This window comes from Dipodomys merriami, unplaced genomic scaffold (assembly GCF_024711535.1).
Source record: "Dipodomys merriami isolate MVZ:Mamm:240054 unplaced genomic scaffold, mDipMer1.0.p SCAF_495, whole genome shotgun sequence".
In the NCBI taxonomy this organism is placed as follows: domain Eukaryota; kingdom Metazoa; phylum Chordata; class Mammalia; order Rodentia; family Heteromyidae; genus Dipodomys; species Dipodomys merriami.
This window is the reverse complement of record NW_027206063.1, coordinates 301,171-322,311: the sequence shown is the minus strand read 5'-3', so window position 1 is coordinate 322,311 and position 21,141 is coordinate 301,171. Positions and strand designations below refer to the sequence as shown.

The window sequence follows — 21,141 nt, the reverse complement described above, 5'->3', positions numbered from 1 at the left end:
TAGATGGTGAAGATTATGTAATTCTGTAGCCTTTTGGACAGGCTCAACAAAAACGGGAAAAATGGAATGAGTGGCCGCATCAGCTTGAGCGTTACCCTGTGTAAGAGGGCCAGGGAGATCAGAATGTGCCCTAATGTGTCCCAGAAAAAATGGATGTCTCCTGGCCTGAATTAGCTGTTGAAGCTGAGTAAATAAAAATGCTGCATTGGAGGAAACTTTAATAGCGGGTAAAATTTCTAGCAAGAGAACAGAATGAGCAATGTAAGCACTATCTGTATAAATATTAATAGGCTTATCAAAAAACGTCATAAAAACCTGTGTTATAGCGAATAACTCCACAAGCTAGGCTGATTGGTAAGGGGCATCAAAGGTGGTGGTATGGTTGTTAACAATGAAGGCTGCACGGCCATTGCTTGAGCCATCTGTAAAGACAGTGAGGGCTTGAGGAATGGGAGTCTTTTGAGTAACATTGGGAAAAACAAATGGATATAGCTGGGCGAAGTGTAAAAGGGGATCATTGGGGAGATGATTGTCAATTAGTCCTAAAAATCCTGACAGGGCGATGCCCCATTCATCCCCAGTCTGAAGTAAAAATTGACTCTGGTCTTTGGTGTATGGAATTAAAATTGTATCAGGGTCCTTGCCGAAATATTGTCGAGAGAGCAAGTGAACTTTGATAATGATAGAGGCTACCTGGGCAGGGTAAAGAGCAATAACCTTGGGGGATGTGGTGGGTAAATGGACCAAAAGCAGGGGGCTGGCCTTATTATTGGAGTGGGGAATCTGTTGCCAAAACAATCCTGTGGGTGTATGAGGGGTATGTAAAATAATTAAGACCAGAGGAAGATTATAGGAAATCTGTGTAACAAAATGCTGGGCGATGGCCTCAGTAACTTGGCTTAAGGCATTTCGTGCATTGGGAGTAAGCTTGAGAGGAGAGGAGGGGTCAGAATCCCCTTTTAAAATCTCATTAAGAGGCAAAAGCACGCTGGTGGGCAACCTTAGGTATGGCCTAAGCCATTGAATATCTCCAAGCAACTTTTGAAGATCATTAAGGGTGTGAAGATGGTCTAAACGAAGTTGAATTTGAGGAACCCGAATTTGATTATTTTGGAGTTCTAGACCCAAATAAGTATAGGGATCCTGTGTTTGAACTTTATCGGGGGCAACCTGTAGTCCCAGGGCAGTAAGGGCTTTATAAAGGTCTAAATAGCAGTTTCTAAGTTCGTGGGTGTCAGGTGCAGCAAGCAACATGTCATCCATATAATGTAATATATAGACGCGCTGCCATCGTTTTCTCACAGGGTCCACTGCCTGGGCAACATATTTTTGACAAAGGCTAGGGCTATTGGGGAAGTACCTTCCATTGAAATCTTTGCATGGGGCCTTGAAAGTTAATGCGAGGAAGGCTAAAGGCAAAATAGGGTATGTCCTCAGGATGTAGGGGAATGGTTAAAAAAAAACAATCTTTTAAATCAATAACCATTTTGTAATAGTCCCTAGGAATAGCCACCAGTGTGGGAATGCCTGGCTGTAGTGCTCCCATTGGGCGCATAGCTTTATTAACGGCGCGTAGATCTTGTAAAAGGCGCCATTTGCCTGATTTTTTCTTTATAACAAAAATAGGAGTATTCCATGGTGAAGTAGATGGCTCTATATGGCCTGCCACCAACTGTTCCTGTACTAACATGGAGGCTGCCTCCAATTTTTCTTGGGTAAAGGGCCACTGATCCACCCAAATGATTTTATCTGCATGGGGCACAGGAGGGTCAGGGGCCGATACTAAAAATCCGAATACCCAAGCCCATGTTTATCTGTTTTTTGGGTAGCTTGGATGGGCTCAACGATTCCTTCTCCTGATTTTCCAAGACCCGTACCAGGGACAAATTCCATACGGAGCATTTGATGTGTAACCACAGAATTGGGACTAGCAAGGATAACTTTCATCTGGGTCAAGATATCCCGGCCCCATAGGTTAACAGGGAGGTCAGGAACAACAAAAGGAGTAACAGTTCCCTTATTGCCCTCTTTGTCAGTCCAATTAAGAACCCTGGAGCTTACCAAAGGGTTTTTTGACTGCCCTATGCCTTTAAGGTCAGTTAGGGACGAGGTAAGGGGCCAACTTGGTGGCCAATATTTTTGGGAAATAATAGTGGCATCTCCACCAGTATCCAAAATTTTCCTGTACAATGAAGGAATAGGTCCAGGCTAGGAAAGCAGCTACAGAAGGCAGGGAGATTGTATCTGTGACAAAACTTTGTGGAAAATGGAATCAAGGATTACTTACTGGTGATTCACTTGCACTTGAAGCATGATTCTGAACTATTGCTTGCTGATTCTGAACTATTGCTTTGATCATTATATTTTCCAAGAAGAAAAAGTGAAATTTCATTGATAGTAAAGGACTACTAATACATTTTGCCTTCTCATTAAGCATCTTCAATCATCAAAATCACTTGAAGGAAATAGACAGGCCTATTTTTAGATGAAAACAAGTGTCTTTAAAAAAACAAGAATTTAGGTAGTCATACCAAGGACTTCTATTTTACTACTGCATTATACATTTTTTCTAATGTTGGATACCAACATTAGAAAGCTACTAGAAAACTCTTAAAGCCCATATGTTGAATAGTGAGTTCTCTTACACTATAACATGATATTTCTCAAATCATTTACAAAGAAGGCATTGTTTCCTATTTTCTCATTCCTAGAATAAGCTGCACATGAAGAAACCAAAGGTCCTCATGTTCAGACAAGGAACAAGATGAAAGAGTGAGGAATTGTATCAATTTCAAGAAAAAAATGGAGTAGGATCCAAGCAAATTTCTTCTTTGGGATGCCAAAATTAATCCGCTTACTATGGTGTGAAGACTACTTTCCAAAAAGGCCACCCAAATGAATACTAGGGATGAGTATGAGTATACCCCTCTTCATATGGAAGCCTAGAGTGGACATTTAGACATTGTCCATGAGTTGGTAGCTCAAGGCAGATATTCATGCAATAACTCTAAATGGCTGACACCCCTGCACAGCGCTTATATGTGGAATAATACCAGAGTGGCAGATACCAATCCCCAAACTAAAGGCCTCTTGTCCGCCTTGCATGTTGCTGCTGGGAATAGAAATCGAATAGGTACTCTGTTGAACCATTATATCAAACCAAGTTTGAAGAACAGCTTGGAAGAAACTGCATTTAATATTGCCAAAAGGATAAGTATGTATCACTACCTCTTTGAAGTTGTGGAAGGCTGTACAAATTGTTTTCATAAGTCCTAATGTTTTGGTTAAGTTTATTAAATTTCAAAAATGCCAGTCCATCCTTTGTGGCCCTACCATTTTTTTCACAATACAAAGCAACAGCAATATCTTACTTTAAAAATTCATGGATTCCATGGTAAATATATTCAAGAATTTTTTGTATACATCTATAATGATTTCTGCAGAGTTTGTGATTTTTTAATCAGAAATAATTTTAACTTATCTGTTGAAATGAATAGTATAGAAACTAAAGATGTTCCTGGTGCTTTTAGGAAAAAAGTATATCTATGTTTGTACAATATCCATAATCTATTTCATTCGCTCCTATATATAATACTTTGAATTCTACATTTTTATATAATGTATAGTTTCATTAATAAATGTGTCCTTTCAGATTGCATTCCATATAGAAGAAGTTTAAGATTCCTTTTTTTCCTAGGTCCTTATATTATTTTATTTCTTTGGGATAACATGACAATGTTATCTAATTTCAAGTTTTGTAAAGATTATGCTATGTAAAGGCCTTTCTAAGGTGAAGATTTAATACACTGATGTCAAACTAACCTTTAATTCTATGAATTGCATGTATTGTTACACTTGTATTTTTGTAATCAACTTTTTAATAACTGTTTTTATATTTCTTGCATCAGAAGAATGAAAAATATGGAATACTTCACAAATTTTCATATCATCCTTGTGCAAGTGCCATGTTAATCTCTGTGGTATTGTAATTTGGGTAGACCTGCTGCTGAAGCATGTAGTACCCTCTAAATTTAAGTACTTAATGATGCAATCTTTATACAGGCATATATCCATGGTTGCCTATTTGTAACAAGGAACCCTTATTGTTCCTTAAAATGCGATTGATCTTGTTTCTCTAAAATTCTGTGTATAGTGGAAAAGCTTATATCATTTGGTCGATTGCTCATATTTACAATTTTTTTGTCAATGACTATTTTGTCGTTTTCATTTTAAATTTGATCATACTTTGAAGCCTTTAAAGCTAAGACCAAAGGTGATGGCTTTTCAAGTACTTATTTATCAACTGAGTTAGCTTTGTAGAGCTAATGGGTTCAAACTAAGCCTTGCTTGAGAGCTACTTCTAAACTTCTGCAGCTTAAACTTTCCCAAATGAGGTCTTGCTGGGACAAATGTCTACCTGAACCTTTACCCTTCTTCCTTGTAGGAACAGACCAACCAGAATATCTTACCCTGACAGCATAGATTGTCTTACTGGAACAAAACTAATCTTAGTTACAAGGGATCATAGAGAGATTAACAGTTCAGACCAAATTGTTCAGAATGGAAGGTATTTTATCAAAATATAATTGTTTATTATACCTATCATTTCAAAAGTAGCTAAAGCCAAGAAGGTGAAAAAATTTTCATACGCATGATTACCTACTGTCCTGGCCTGTCTATCATCCAACCAAGCAGGAACTTACACTACTGACTCTCTATCACCAAATATTTCCATAGCTCCTGGAAAAGTCCATATGTTTCTCCTCGATATTAGGCCTTAAATTGGTAATGTTTTAATCACAGTGTTTCCTCTTGCCTCTAGGCTGTAAATCTACAAATGGTAAAGCTTGAAGTCTAACTCTACCAAACACTGAGGTAGAGATAATGGAATAATACTTTAAAACAGAGTTGCCTTTGATTCCCTAACCACAACACAACAATGCAAAACAATTTTTATATTATATATACTTATATATTTTATATTTATAAATATAAAATATGTGCTGATTTTAAATTTCACACAGTGAATCTTACTAGAATTGATAATTTGACAAATATATTGACATTTATTCCAATAAATAGAATGGAATATAAATAATTAGATTTAGGATATATATTAGAATATAAAAAGTATTAATGCAATATCTTCGGTATAAACTTGTGATACATTCTAAGTGTTCGTGATCTTCTGAATTCACATGGTAAAATAACAGTATTGTTTTCTGCTAATCTATAACGGATTTTACTCTGATGCTCTGTTTATTGTTTTAACTCGCTGGTCCCAAAGTGTTTTTCTCCATATTTCTGAAACGTTCTTACTGATTATACCCAAATTTTGCTGATATGATGTCTAAAAGCTATTATTCTTTTGAAGGACCCACGGATCCGAGGATACCAGTTCCCAGTTATCTGTATCATCAGAAAACAAGGGCAAGACTTCTCACATAGGCCCATGCAACATGCCAACAGAAAATAATTGAAGACATCTCAATTTCTCATTTCCTATAATATTTCAGGACCCCAATTCCTTACAAGAAGTAGCAGAATTTAATTGTGAAATGGAAGGCAAGTTAAAATGAAAGATGAGACCACAAAATCAGAGAGAAAGTACTGTAATTCAAACTTTCAATTTACAGATGACCAGCCCATATGAGTGAACAAAATTACAAATGAACAAGATTATTTTTAATACCCCTCTCCTAATGATTAATGAAAGATTTCAGTGCAGCCAAAAAATAGTTTCTGTAATGTTAGATCCATAAGTGGCCTACCAAACTAGGAATACTTGATTTAGAGGTCAAATATAATTTAGAAAAACATTAATTGATAATATCCTTAGTGCTTCAAAACACTGGTACTTCAGTAAAACTAGGTTCTGTAGTATAAAAAAATGTTGTCATTCTCAAACCAAAGATAACCTATATTTAATCTCCTGAAAGTATATTCATTTTCAAATAAACTATTTAAAATCACATTTGCCAAAATAACACTTTACAAGTAGATGATAGTGACATTACAAGGTTTTCAAGTGTAGGGAGCTAGTTACAATAGAGTTGATTTACGTACCCAGCACCAATAGCAAACAAGTTCAACCATTCATCAAAATGTAGAAATAGTACTCCCCACCATTTGTGTTGTTCAGTAGGTGCCTTCCAGAAATGTGTTAAATTGATCAGCCTCCCATATTTCAAACCCAAATATTAGCTAATAAAGTAAATTTTTATCACATAAGAAAGTACATTTTAAAAAGTGACTAATAGTTGCCTTATCATGTGTTGTTTTATATTTTCCCTATCTGTCTAACATAGTAAGAAATATGACTTTAAGTTTTGAATATGGGTACTGATGAGAGATGTGACAAAAATAAAATCTGTCTTTTATTTCTGTCATATTCCTCTAAGTAGTAAATTTTAGTTTTCTTCTTTTTCCAAAACTTATAGGTAGTAGAAAAAATTATCCTATGTAAAATAAAATAATCATACACCATTGTACAAAGCCATTTATAATAACTGGTAGTTAGAAATAAATTCTAAGCCATTTTTAAATTTTCTTGTTGACTAAAGATTAATCTTCCAAATGAACGCGAATAAAATCATGTCTAAGTGCTTCACATCTCCAGTCTGCAAATTGCTATTGCAGATGAATGAATTATGGAAATATAAGCTGACATCAGTTCAAGTATATGTGGGAGTGAAACTCCATGGAATGTATATAAACTTTTCAAAGTATTAACAGGCACTTTAACAGAATGACTATCAGGAAATTGAAACCAGAGAGGAACAATAGTAAAAAAAATAGAATGAATGAAAAATGGAACAAGGGGCAAGTACAGCTAGTATACTCAATGTACATATGTAATGAAGGAAGTGCTAAACCTGAACTCAATCTTGGAGAAAGAGTTGGTTGACATTGATAGGAGTGATTCTGATCCAGGAGCATTAGACAATTTGATGGACATATTTAATTGTAAAACACTTGCACAACCTTTTGAAATTCAGTTAAAAAAACAACAAACAAAAACACACAAAAATGACAACCAAACAGCAATCTCTAGAGAGTATGAATATGACCTCTCAAAATTTTAAGCAGTTAATGAAGGGCAGTCTTTGGAAAAGCAAACAAACTGTTCAAAGAGGGCAGTTTGGGGTAGGGAAGGATTTTGACTAGATTTAAAAAGATTGTCTAAGGTTATAAATCACCTATATCTTCTGCAAATATTTTCTTCTGCGAGTGCTCTTTGTCTGAACTGGATACTCCAGTCCTGAGTTACACTTGATAGCTTGTGAAGACAGAATGGAAGAAACAAGATCAAAAACCTATTCCTCCACTGGAGAGAAAACAGTCCTCTCTGTTTTCTCTCAATCTCCTCACTACTCCATTTTCATACTTTTAATAACGTCAAGTGATTTTGAATTATATCTTTCCTTCTTTGTTCTCACAAAGTAATTGTTCAAAATAATTCATTAAATATTATTTGCCATTATTTTCTATCATGCTGTTTACTTATTCAAGCGAGTCCATTAAACTTCCCCTTTTCATTTGGTTGCCACGAAAATCCAACAACTATGTTAATGAGGACCAACGCTAATGCAAAACTTTGTCTCCAAAAATCCAGTCAAAGAACCTATAATCACAAATATTTAGCTATAATTTTTTCTTTTTCCTTTTACCTTGAAATCTTCTTGTGTCTAAAGTGCCGACAAAAATAAATATTCCAACACATTTTGGTTCAATCACTTGTAACCTCAAAGATATTTTGCTAACAAGATGCTTGGAAACCTAAGAATACTCCACTTTTATCTTCTCTCATAAAACTTTTATCTTCTCTCTTAAGAATCTCCTTAGATACAATATCAGGAACAATGAAGTTATTCTTTGCAAAATTATTTCAATAGGTTATTTTCCTCTTGGTCTTGTATTTGCTCAACAAGATGTATGGAGAAGAAGAGAGTTAAATCACCAATTCCTTGGATGATATTGTCTGTTACAAAGGACAATACTTCTATGTCCTACTTCTATGTCCTCTTCTTAGCTCTTGCCTGATTTCCAATTAATCACAGGTTCCTGGCTTCAATTCTAGTGAAGCTGAAGCACTATAATGCGTCCCCAATGCTACATCTTCATGGTTTCTCTTTGAAAACTCTTTTACTTGGAGGTGGAATTTATTTTCATGTCTTCATTCAATTTGTTCTGCATTATACTCAGCCAAATAAGCTCAGTAAAATCACGTTAGGTAGCAAAAACATTAACACAATCTATATCACTATATAAAAAAGTTTTGGCCCCCTCCACTGCTGAAACCAAAACGCTTAGCTAGGGCTTCTAATAACGTGTTTTCTTACCTTTTCTATTTGCTCAATTCTTTTCTGATCCCCAAACTTTTTGGCTTATGTAATAAAAGAAGTATTCACTATCTCATGTTAATAAGGATATTATATTTTTGAGCTACTTAGAAATGTGAAATCACTGGTTTGAAGTATCCAATCAGATTTTTTTCTGTGTTTCAGTGCTTCACATGCAGACATTGTGGAAAGTATTAAAACAGAGAAGTGTAAACTCAATACGTTCTTTCATTGTGGAGGACACTTTCTCCCTAAATATTTTGACCCAAATAATCTTTTTAAGAGAATTACTGTTTAGTAATTAAAGGTCAATTCACAAATTTTGATGTCTTATATTTAAAAAAAAAAACTTTGAATTTAAATTCCACTACAACCTTGTTTCACACAGTAAGTGTATATTTCCTGGGTAAGGACAATTCTCATGGGAACCTACAGGATTTACAGCAAGGTTTGTGAGGTTTGTTTGTTTACTGTGAAAATGAGCCACCTTACCCACATTGCTCCCTCTCAGCTAAGTCTCCATGGATTTCTTTGCATGAAAGCCTATTTTCCCAGGCAATTTTAAAATTTCTTAATAGGCTAAGTTAAAAGTTAGAAAAATTAAAATTTACCTGTCTTAATTTTAAAACACTTTTGAAATTCTTTTATCAGAATCGCAAATTTACCAATCCTAATTCCACGTTTACCATCAAAAACAGTTAACATGTTGTTTTCAAGATATAGTATCCATGAAACCATTATTTTCCAGTGGCTTTGTTATGCATATATATGAACATATAAGCTGATGCTGAGCAAAATGAACTCCAAGATATGGAAAGAGATATTTATTTGCAGTTGTTGTTTTTAATGTACTATGTGATTTCTATTTTCCTTGGGTTTTTCCCCTATGGTATAACTCCTACTGTGTTTGATTTTGGTACATTTTGTGTATACATTTACCTTAATTAGGGAAGGGAAGAGAAACAACAAAATGGCAAGATAAAGGACAAAAAGCAAACCAATGCATTAGAAATACTCAGAAGACAATATGTTGGAAATGTACATTACAACTTGTGAGGGGTTTGGGTGTGAAGGAAAAATGTGAGAAAAAATGAGAGAGGGCATAACAAGTTTGAAAAGTTATGCATTCACTGCCTTACAATTGCTAACCCACTGCACATCACTTTCACATTAAAATTAAATTTAAAAAATAAGCTGTATGAAATAAAATTTCATTGTATTGGTATAGTAAATATTATTCTTTATGTAGTAACTTTTTAAAAATTCAGTACTATTTGGCATATAATTTGAATTAATTACCCCTTCTTTGTCAGAGGGCCATCAACTTGAATGTTAACCAACTAGATAATTTTTTCACAATATATTGCCAATATTTTCAAAAAAGAATAAATTAGTACTTTCTCATACTAAAACCGAAAACCATTTAATTCTATAGAAACCCATGACTTTTAAAAGTAAATTAGTTGTTAAGAGGACAAAATATGTGTGTTCTTCAAAATTCCTATGACTAATAACTACTCACTTTCAAATTCTCAACATTCCATACCTGAGAGATTCAAAATAGTACCTGTTTGTATGTTATGTAATTCTGCAATAGATGCATTTTCCAATGGGGTGTTACAGATTGAGAAGTGAACAGAAAAATAGCCACATTCTGGTATAGGATAAAACTATAAAGCATCGGTTATAATTAATTCTTCAAGAGTAAGCAATTTATCAGATTAAGCTATTATTTCTATGACCATCAATCCCAAATTTATGCCATAAAGTCATCCTAGACCAACAGTTTCCAACTTGTAGGGTGAACCTCAAAATTCCCTTAATTCACATCACAAATAGCTTATCTTTATTGGGGAAAATATTACACCTTGCTAATGTGATGCCCTCCGTGTTCTGGAAAGAACACCACAACATACTGGGTTGCATCATTTTTCCTCCACTGGTATTCTTGCAAATATTATTTATATTTATACTTTTTTACTATCATAGATATTCAGGATGCTAAGATTGGAAGATTACAGTTCAAAGCCCACCCAGGCAGGAAGGATCCCTAGATTCTTATCTCCAATAAACTTCTCAGCAAAAGCCAGACACAAGTGGTACTGAGGTTGAAGTGGTAAGGCACAAGCCTTGAGCTTAACAGGCTCAGAGACAGTGTCCAGGTCCAGAGTTCAAGCCCTATGACAAAGCAATAAAACAAAAAAAAAATAAAAACAAACCCAAATCCTAGCATTTTTCTCACTGTATACAGAGGCACGTAATTAAGGAAATTGCTTCCTGTGTTACATACAGGTAGAAGAAAGAAGATCTCACACAATTATTCTCTTCATACTATGTTATATTAAAGCCTCAAAAATTGCTTTTTCTAAATTTATAAATTAATATCATCAATTTCTTGGCAACTCGGTCTAAATTATTCACATTATCATTTTCTACATGAACAGTTAGAATTATTTATTAACTGACTTCTCCTTATAACTCACTTGAAACAATATGCTAGGTAAATAGAATGAAAGAAACATCTGTAAATTTGTCAATTAAACCCTCTACCTAAAAAGAATTTTGTAGTATCCTATAGAATATGAAATTACAAACGAAACCAAAATATTTTTTGAAGTCTAAACTCCAATTTAGCAAGATCTATAAAGACCTACATTAGGTGATCTTTGCTATTGCTCCAGGCTTAAGCTTTTGTAATCCTTCATCCTTTCCTTGGAATCTAACAGAATGATGATTACTTACTTTTGCAAATTTTGGATGGGAATCATGAACCAATTTGCATCTAGGAATGTTCTGTAATGAAGAGCGCATTTAAAACACAACTGAGGAGGGGCTGGGAAGGTGGCTTAGTGGTAGAGCACTTGCCTCCAATGCATGAGGCCCTGGGTTCAATTCCTCAGCACAACATAAGCAAAAAGAAAAAATGCTGGAAGTGGCGCTGTTGCTCAAGTGGTAGAGCGCTAGCCTTGAGCTGAAGAGATGAGGCACAGTGCCCAGGCCCAGATTTCAGGCCCCACAACCGGAACCAAAAAAAAAATTTTTTAAAAGAGTTAAAAAAAATAAAACACAATTGGGGATTCTATACCAGTTGTATTTCAATAGAAAACTTGGCTTTTCAAAACATAATGAAAAAATTAGTCCAAATTTCCAACTGTGTATTCCATTCTTGTTTGGTTTGTTTTATTAAGACAAAATTATACTACCTGGTCCAGGGAAGGTATCAGTAGTAATTACAGTCTCTAATCTCCTGTCAGTTTGAGTGCTAGAATTCAAGGCTTGTATCACATTGCCCCACCATAGTTTCTTGGTTTATTTATTTATCTGTTTGTTTGTTTATTTATTTTTGGGTCCGGTAATGGGGCCTGAAATTTGGACCTTGATGCTGTCCCTCAGCTCTTCAGCTCAAGGCTAGTGCTCTACCACTTGAGCCACAGAGCCACTTCTGGCTTTTTTCTTTTTGCTTATGTGGTGCTGAGGAATCAAACCCAGGGCTTCATGCATGCGAGGCAAGCACTCTACCACTGAGCCACCTTCCCAGCCCCTTCTTGGTTTATTTAATCTAGATACAGACTATCAATTCTGAACTTCACCAGTGATATTATCCACTAGACTTTTCAGACTGTTCATGCACTATTTTCAAAGATGTTCTAACATTTGACACAGGGTATGAACATTTTCAAATGCACCTGCCGGGTCTCTGATTCATTCCTCCATGGATCCTATCCCTTTAATATTGATTACTTGACTCTCTTACTATCTCTGGTCCCTACTTATGTAATATTCTCAAACTTTTTTGAAGAAAGTTCACTTTAGGATTTTCTAATTTTAAAAATTATCACTTGATTCTAGTCTCACTCAGGACATACTTTCTATTGTTTTCTAACTTTTCTATGTATTCTGAGAGTTGCTTCATTTGTGTATGTGTGTGTGCACATATAAGTGCCTCTGTGTGTATGTGTATGTTTATATGTATGTATGCAAAAGCCTCAAGCTCTTATTCATCATTCTTGCTCATGACTGTTATTCCATCACCTGAGCCATTCTTCCAATCTAGCTTTTGGCTGGTTAATTATAGATAGTGTCTCAAACACTGTTCTGCCCAGGCTGGATGCAATTTGAACTTCCCAGACTCCTTTACATACTTAGGTTTCATTTATCCAGTAGAAACAACTTTTAAACTATAAACATTTTTGTGAGTGTAAAGTCTAAGCTGTAGCCCAGATTTTTAACTCAAGAATTCATATAAAGATAGATGAATATACACAATACATATGCTGAATGTACACTGTTAGAAATGTGATCCTAAGCTGGGTGGTGGTGAGATCTGAGTATTGGGGTTCAAATCCAGCCCAGGTAGGAAAGTCCAGGAGACTCTTTTCTCCAATTTACTGCAAGAAAACTGGAAGCCTCACTGTGGCTATAGTGGTAGAGCATTAGCCTTGAGCGGAATAGCAGAGGGACAGTGCCCAGGCCCAGAATTCAAGTGCCAAGACCACCACCAACAAAAAATATATAAGTAAAGGAAAGAAAAAAATGTGATCTTATCCACCAGTTGATGGCTAGTATAATCCCTACTCTCTCAAGATGGAATTTTTTCCTTATTAAATCCATGCTCTTATATCTGACTTGCATTGGAAACAGAATTATTCTTCCATTCTAATTTCTACAAAGTTGTGTCATTAGCAAGCGTGATTAGGAAGGGAGTGGCCTCATACTTTGTGTTCCACGTAGGAGTAATGCTTTCTCTATATCACTCTCATAAATCTACATACTGGACTTGGCTTTATTGTTTCAATGTGGTCTTATTTGTAGAGTCTTCTATAGTGTATTGAACCCTTATACTTAAACACAGAATTTCTCTTTCTCTTATTATTGCTATAGTTAACACGAGTTAACAAATTCATGTACACTTGGGAAATAATGTGCAGCACATATACTCACAAAAAATGATCTAGGAACCTTCTTCCTCTTTAAAATTCGCCTCAATTTACAGAGAATTTACAAAGTTTGAATTCAATATACTCATGCATAATGTATTTATAAAAAATATAAATTTTATATTTTCTCTTTACTAAGTTGTCTCTGAAACACATGTTACATCAGGTCCAAATGTGTTCTTGTGTTATTTCGGTGAAGCCAGAAATCATTCATTATACCTCAAGCAGCACCATAGATTGTTCCTGGAAGTAACTGTTACTGGATATGGAAACTGATCCCAGTAGAGGAATGGAACATAGAGGATTGACAAAGTTCAAGTTAACTTGTGCTTTCCTTTTTACTGTAAAAGAAGAGAATCCGAAGGCTTGAAGGAAACTCTGTCCCTGACTTTTTCTAGTGTGTTTTTACTTATATATAATTTTTCTGTAAACTTGTAGTTGAGAGTATTACAAAAAGATAAAATGTGCCATTTGATGGCCAGCATAGAACAAAAAGAAATAACGTTGTTTTAAATATGTTCTTCTGCTGGGGCTGGGAAGTTGGCTCTGTGGTAGAGCACTTGCCTTGCATGCCTGAGGCCCTGGGTTAGGTTCCTCAGCACCACATAAGCAAAAATAAGCCAGAAGTGGTGCTGTGGCTCATGTGGTAGAGCGCTAGCCTTGAGTTGAAGAGCTGAGGTAAAGCGCCCAGGCCCAGAGTTCAGGCCCAAGACTGGACCCCCCAAAAAATTCTACTGCTATAGTGTTTTTTGCATGGATATTTCACCCCTGAGATGATTCTTTTGTTGCAGAAGTCAGTTATGAATTACTTTAGTTTAGTCCTGAGTTCTCCAGAGCAGTAAGGATTCCAAAAAAAGCATCCAGTGTATATGATCAGCAAAAGGAGCCACTTCTCAGACCAATACTCCTTTAAGGAGGGTCCCAATGAAATATCTGTTTTTTTGTTTGCTTTTGTGTTTAGCTTGTGTTGGTTCTGGGGCTTGAACCTAGAGGCTGAACCCTGTCCCTGAACAGTTTTCTTTCCTGCTCACCTACCCCCAAAGCTAGTACTCTACTGCTTGAACCAAAATTCCACTTCTGGCTTTTTTGCTGTGTAATTACAAATAAGAGTTTGACAGAATCTCCTACCTGGTTTGGCTTTAAACTAAGGTAGTAAGAAAGCCAAGTGACATCAACTGTATAGACTTCTCTTTTCAAATGAGAAATATTAGATGTTTATTGTAAAGCTAATATTTTACAATTTTTTTCTTTATTATTGTGAGCATACCGTACAGAGGAGTTACAATTACATGGGCAAGATAACGAGTACATTTCTTATCAATCATTGTTGCCTCCTCTTTGTTTCCCCTTCCCATCCCTTCCCATATTCCCCCCTCCCCATACCCGATCCTCCCACCCACCAACGTTGTAAAGTTTGTTTTTCAACATAACGACTTGTACATCTCATTGTTGAAATGGGTCCACCTGTATCCCTAGTTAAATGATTTGTTTTTAGAGCATATGTCCAGAAAAGAATCCAAAACATAACTCAGCAAAAGTAGGTGCACTGAATCATTTTGGAATTTTTTTGTTTGGGAAGATTATTGAACTTGTCATTCCTTTTGGGGAAACTTAAAGTTATATTTCACCTTTTTTGTTGGTTGTAGGGCTTGAACTCGGATCCTGGGTGCTAAGCTAGAGCACCACCTCCGGGTTTCTGGTGGTTAATTGAAGGTTAGGTTCTCGTGGACTTTCCTGACCAGGCTGGCTTTGAACCACAATCTTCTGGTCTCAACCTCCTGAGTAGCTAGGATTACAGGAGTAAACCAACTCCTGCTCATATTTGCATTTATGTGTACTGAATGACACTGTGTAGACAAAGAATGGAAATTTTAACCAAATGATATTGCAGCATTTCAGAAAAATTGAAGTAGCAATAAATATGTCCTCTTTTCCATTTTGTTACGTTAATGACTGATGATTTTTGGGACCCTTTCATTAGCATCCTCTGCCATCTGTATAGGTGTATTTAGTATCAGGAAATGTTCATAGAGAAATATAGAAAGAATAAGATTTTTAGAAAGCAAAGGAGATAAGGTATGAAAGAATAGCATAGAAGGAGATACATTTATCACACAGAGATTAAGAGCTAGCCTAAGAGATTTAGAATGCTAAAGGCAATGAGGAACAGCCTAGCTGACAACTAGTTCTACAATAACCAAAAATGGTTCTCAAGAACAGTTTCTGGTATACCTTAATTACTATCATTTATTCCTTCTATCTGGAGTTATATATTCCTTATTTTCTTTCACAACTATTAATTAGCCTCTGCATTTTTGGTGCCATAATTGACCAAAAAGATTTCAAAATCACACATAGCCTACCATTCTCTTTGTGATTAGCAGTGACGACACAAATCCAGGAATGGTTGAATTTCCAGAATTAAACGTTACCTGACATCTAAGCACATCCCTGGCATTAATTGCTGTGACTTAATGAACAAGACTTTTTTCAACACAGTATCCTAATATAAGTAAAGTACATGAATTAGGAACTGTTGTCAGGTGTCAGTATGGAAGGAACAATTATATATTCCAAGTGTGGTTTATTTATTTTGCATTTACTAACTGAATGTTTTTGTTTTGTTTTGATTTGATTTGTTTTTGTTCTTTTTGCCAGTCGAGGGGCATAAACTCAGGGGTAGGGAATATTCCTGAGCTTTTTTTTTCTTGCTCAATGCTAGCTCTCTATCATTTGAGGCACAACACCACTTCCAGTGGTTTTGTGTGTGTGTGTGTGTAACTAAGGAATTGAACCCAGGGTTTCATGGATGCTAGGAAATCACCGTACCATGAAGCCACATTAACAGAGCCCTAAATAACTTTCTTAAGATTGCATTACATTTTCATTCTGTAACTACGTATCATAATTTTGGTCAGGTGCTAGAAAATGATGTAGAAAGCAATACAATACAATAAGTCTAGTAAGGCTGGATGGACAATGAATAACTGTTACGGTCTAGCCAGATAACAGAAGGGCTTATCTCATGGAGCTGTTTCAACAAGCTGAGGCGAGAGCTCCTGACCCACAGCCAACCTCCAGAATGAGAGGACCAACCTTGGGTTCCAGCCACATGGGGATGCTGGGCCCCCTCCTCCAGCACCCATGTGACCAGTTCTTGTGAAAGAGAGAGAGAGAAAAGTCAGAATTACAATTAAGTCTGGTGCCAGTGGCTCAGAATTCTAATCCTAACTACACAGGAACCTGAGATATGAGGATCATGGTTCATAACCAGCCCAGGCAGGAACGTCTGTGAGAATCTTATCTCCAAAGAACCACCAGAAAATCAAAAGTAGTGTTGTGGGTTCAAGTGGTAGAACACTAGCCTTTTGCTGAGGCTTTTGGGAACATCGCCCATGCCTAGAGTTCTAGCTCCACGACTGACAAGAAGTGGACTTCCTACCACAAGAAGCAGACTGAATAGCACCCATTGTCCTATGGAGCATGGTAGCAAAGTCAGGCAGAGCTTTCTTTGAAGTTGAAGTCATAAGTAGGTCACCTGGCTTCTCTCTGCCTTGGAATCTCCAGCTGCAAAACTCAACACAGTGAATGATCCGCTTCCTCATGGGGATAGGGTAATGATGAGAGAGAGCAATGTTTGTTTCATAATCCCACATCTGTTGCACAATTAATAACAGGCCCCGCCTGAGCGCTTTCCTGCTATCTTCCTGTCATTTCCTCACAGAATTGCCGAGAACCTTATCTGAAGACTACTCCCTCTGTTCCTAGCCATGCTCCAGAGATCCCTCTGTATAAATCCCTTGTTTCCTCACAATTGTCCTGTGAGGAGAATGAGGTCTGATTGTTACGAACGTACCCAGAGCTTCACCTGTGGTCAAGAATCGTCTCCTGTGATTTTTCTGCCTGCTCAAACTGACTTAAGAAACCATTCAAGCCACAGGAAAATCAAACACAAGTAGACTAGAGTCTCCAACAAGAGACAGGTTAAGAACACAAGGAAGATACAGGATTTCCCATCCCCCACAAAAAAATCAAAGAACTCTTTTTTTGTACCTTTTATAATTTTTTTCTAAAAGTTGTTTTTTAATTTTTAATTTTTTACTTTAATTTTTTTTCTTCCTCTCATAATTTTTATTTTAGGGGTATATGTGTGGGTACTTATTTATCTCTTTTCAGAAACATTGAAGTAATACCTTGCATTCTCTCAGGCCACAAGGGTAAAAAATTAAAACTCAACAGGAAAAGCCACCAGAGAAAATCCTGTAACACACTGGAACAACACACTGCTGAATCACGAGTGGGTCATGGAAAAGATTAGAAAAGAAATTCAAATGCTGATAAACACACAAATTACCAGCTCCTTTGGGACACAGCAAAGGCAGTACTCACAGGAAAGTTTACAGCTCTGAGTTCATACATCAACAAATTGGAGAAATCTGAAACCAACCATTTAATGAGACATCTGAGTCTCCTTGAAAAAGAGCAGCAAGATGATCCCCAATCCAGTATATGGTAAGAAATAATTAAAATTAAATCATAATTAAATGAATTAGAATCCAAAAAAAATCATAGAAAGAATCAACAAAACAAAGATTTGTTACTTCCAAAATATTAACAAAATTGAAAGACTCTTAGCAAATCTTATAAGAAAAAGAAAAGAACACACCCAAATAAATAAACTCAGAGATGAGAATGGAAACATCACCACAGAAACAACCAAGATTCAGAACATTATAAGGGAATACTTCGCAAAACTTTATGCTAATAAGTTTGAGAACTTGGCAAAAATGGACCTTTTCCTAGCAAATATTGACATGCCAAAACTAAACCAAGATGAGTTATACCATCTTAACAGGCCCATATCAAGCATTGAAATAGAAACATCAATAACACACCTCCCATCTCAGAAAAGCCCATGACCAGATGGTTTTACAGCATAATTCTATAAGCCCTTAAAAACACAGCTCACACCAATACTCCTCCAAATCTTCAATGAAATTGAAAGAGAAAGTTCACTACTGAACTCATTCTATGAAGCCATAATAACCCTCATGCCCAAACCAGGCAGGGACACATCACAGAAAAATAACTATAGACCCATTTATTTGATGAACATTGATGCAAAACTTCTCAACAAAATGTTGGCCAATCAAATTCAACAATTCATCCAAAAAATTCTACACCATGATCAAACAGGATTCATTTCAGGGATGCAAAGCTGGGTCAATATACGCAAATCAATTAATATAATTCATCACATCAACAGGAGCAAAGATAAGAAACACCTGGTTATCTCAATAGATGCAGAAAAAGCATTTGACAAGATCCAACGCCCCTTTATGATGATGGTTCTGGAAAAATTAGGAATCCATGGAACTTTGCTCAATACAATAAAGACTATATATGACAAACGTACAGCCAGCATTATACTTAATGGTGAAAAAGTGAAGCCATTTCCTCTTAACTCAGGAACGAGACAAGAAGGTCCACTCTCTCCTCTTCTCTTCAATTTAGTATTAGAATGCCTAGCTACACGAATAAGACAAGATGCAAACGTAAAGGGGATCCAAATAGGGAAAGAAGAAGTAAAACTCTACGTCTTTGCAGATGTCATGATCTTGTATTTAAGGAATCCAATAGACTCCACTCCCAAATTACTCAAGCTGATTCAAAACTTTGTCAAAGTAGTAGGGTATAAAATTAACCCCTCAAAATCAATGAATTTTCTATATACCAACAATGAGAAAAGTGTGGCTGAAATTAGGAAAGCATCTCCATTCGTAATAGCCCCACAAAAAATAAAATACCTAGGAAATAACTTAACCAAAGAAGTGAAGGAACTCTATGATGAAAATTTTAAAAACCTGAAAAAGGAAATCAAAAGAGATCTTAGAAAGTGCCAAAAACTCCCATGCTCATGGATTGGAAAGACCAACATCGTGAAAATTGCAATCCTTCACAAGGCTCTCTACAAATTCAGTGCGATACCTATCAATATTCCAACCTCATTTTTCAAGGAAATAGAAGAGGCAAACCAATAATTCATAGAGGACAATAAAAGACCCCGAATAGCAAAACGATCCTCAACAGAAAAAAACTGTGCTGGAGGAATATCATACCAAAATTTCAAACTCTACTACAAAGCAATTGTAATCAAAACAGCTTAGTACTGGCATAAGAATAGACTTCAGGACCAATGGAATAGAATTGAAAACCCAGAAATGAACCTACAGACATATAGCCAACTACTCTTCGATAAGGGAGCTAAAATAATAGAATGGAAGAAAGACAGCCTCTTCAGTAAATGGTGCTGGCAAAATTGCTTAACTACTTGTAGAAAACTAAAGCTAGATCCTTATATATCACCCTACACCAGAATCAACTCCAAATGGATCAAAGACCTCGGAGTCAAAGCAGACACTCTGAAAACATTACAGGATGGAATAGGAGAAACCCTTGGTCTCCTTGGCACAGGTTGAATTTTTTTTAATAGAGACCCAGAAACACAAGAAATCAAAGAAAGGTTGGACAAATGGGATTCCACGAAGTTGCAGAGCTTCTGCATGGCAAAGGACATAGCTAGCAAGATCAATAGAAAGCCCACGGATTGGGAGAAAATCTTCACTAGCCATACTAGAGACAAGGGTCTCATATCTAAAATATACTTGGAAAACAAAAAATTAAATCCCCCAACAACAAATCCTCAAAGAAACTGCCCAATAAATAAGGCTAAAGCCTTAAAGAGAAACTTCACTGAAGAAGAAAGAAGGATGGCCAATAGACAAATGAAGAAATGCTCAACCTCTCTAGCCATAAAAGAAATGCAAATCAAAACAACATTGAGATACCACCTCACCCCAGTTAGAATGGCTATACTGAAGAACTCTGATAACAGATTCTGGAGGGGATGTGGACAGAAGGGAACTTTACTTCATTGTTGGTGGGAGTGTAAATTTGTTCAACCACTTTTGAAAGCTTTATGGAGGTTCCTCAAAGCACTCAACATAGAGCTCCCCTTTGATCCAACAATCGCACTTTTGGGCACTTACCCAAATGTTTACAAAGAAGACCACACTAAAGCTACCAGCACAACTATGTTTATTGCAGCCTTTTTTACCATAGCTAAGATATGGAAGCAACCCAGATGCCCTTCGGTAGATGAATGGATCAAAAAAATGGGTTATATATACACAATTGAATTCTATGCCTGCATCAGAATGAATGACATTGCTCTATTTGTTAGGAAATGGAAAGACTTGGAAAAAATTATATTAAGTGAAGTAAGCCAGAACCAACGAAACATAGGTCCCATGTTTTCCCTTATCTGCAATAACTAGTATATATCTGAGTCAAGCATAAAAGTTCAGATAAATTCATGTTAGTGAAAAGAACCCTAAGATATCTATTCAATTTTTTTCTTTCATACGATTGTTTCTAGTACATTCATAAGATTATTTATTTGTTGCTTTTTATATCTCTCCCCCACGGTATAATCCCTTCTTTGACTGTATTTGATGTTGTTATAATTTATGGAGGGGAAGGGAAAAAACAAATCGTTGAAATAGGGATTAAATTTGGACCCATTATAACAATGAGACGTAGAAGTGGTATGTCGAAAATGAACTTGACAACTCTGGTAGGGGGATGGGGAGGGTCGAGTGGGGGGGGAGGATGGGATGGCAAGGGGAAACAAAAGAGGAGGCTATAATGCTTGATAAGATATGTACTCATATCTTGCCCATGTAATTTTAACCCCTCTGGACAGTATTTTCACAATTAAAAAAAAAAAGAATAGGCTGCTGTGGACTAAATTTTTGAGATAATCCATCTAAATCGATGACTGTGCATGTTGCTACATGTCA

The 21,141-nt window shown here is 36.2% G+C and overlaps 1 long non-coding RNA gene and 1 pseudogene across 1 annotated transcript in view; both read right to left on the bottom strand.

Moving 5' to 3' along the window:
- Nucleotides 1–21,141, bottom strand: part of LOC138809362 (uncharacterized) — a 44,670-nt gene that overhangs the window by 22,981 nt on the left and 548 nt on the right. The window lies entirely within an intron of this gene.
- Nucleotides 3,916–4,015, bottom strand: LOC138809364 (U6 spliceosomal RNA; annotated as a pseudogene).